This window comes from Pygoscelis adeliae, unplaced genomic scaffold (genome assembly GCF_000699105.1).
Source record: "Pygoscelis adeliae isolate BGI_AS28 unplaced genomic scaffold, ASM69910v1 Scaffold1152, whole genome shotgun sequence".
Taxonomy (NCBI): Eukaryota; Metazoa; Chordata; class Aves; order Sphenisciformes; family Spheniscidae; genus Pygoscelis; species Pygoscelis adeliae.
In genome coordinates, this window is record NW_008824210.1 from 16,509 (window position 1) to 17,092 (window position 584).

A 584-nucleotide genomic window follows, 5' to 3' on the forward strand; every position below is an offset into this window, starting at 1 on the left:
TCACCAGCTCCCATGATGCCCCCTGCGACCAGCACAGCCCGCTCAGGCAGCTGCGGTGCGCCGGGGCAGGGCGAGACCCCAGAGCGCCCTGCCGACAGCCGGGTCCTCCTGCGCGAGTGCTGCCTCTGTCTGCCTGCGGCCCCGCTGCCCATGGGAAAGCCTCAGCCTGCTCTGGCCCCACTGGGTCCATCCCGGCACGCAGCTCCCCCACCGCCCTGCGCCAAGCCTGCCCGCACCCGCCCCATGGCACAGGCCCTCCCACAGTGGCCAAGTGCCTCAGGCCACCCTCCAGACCCAGCATCTCTGGACAAAACGGTGCCCAGCTGTACCATCTCCCCATGCCCCTGACACAGAGCTGATGGGTCACCCAGGGCCTGCAGCACCCGGGACTTTTGGGGCAGAGCCCACCTGGATGCTGCTTGCTGCGGCCTCTCCCGAGCCCAGGCCTTGCGCTCCCAGAAACCTCTCCCCGAGCGCTGCGCAAACTGTGCTGACTACGATCCCCTTCCTTGGAAAGTCACTCTCCGCCTGTGCTGCTCCCGCCCGGCAGCACCACCACCACTGGGAGCCAGGACAGGCAGGGG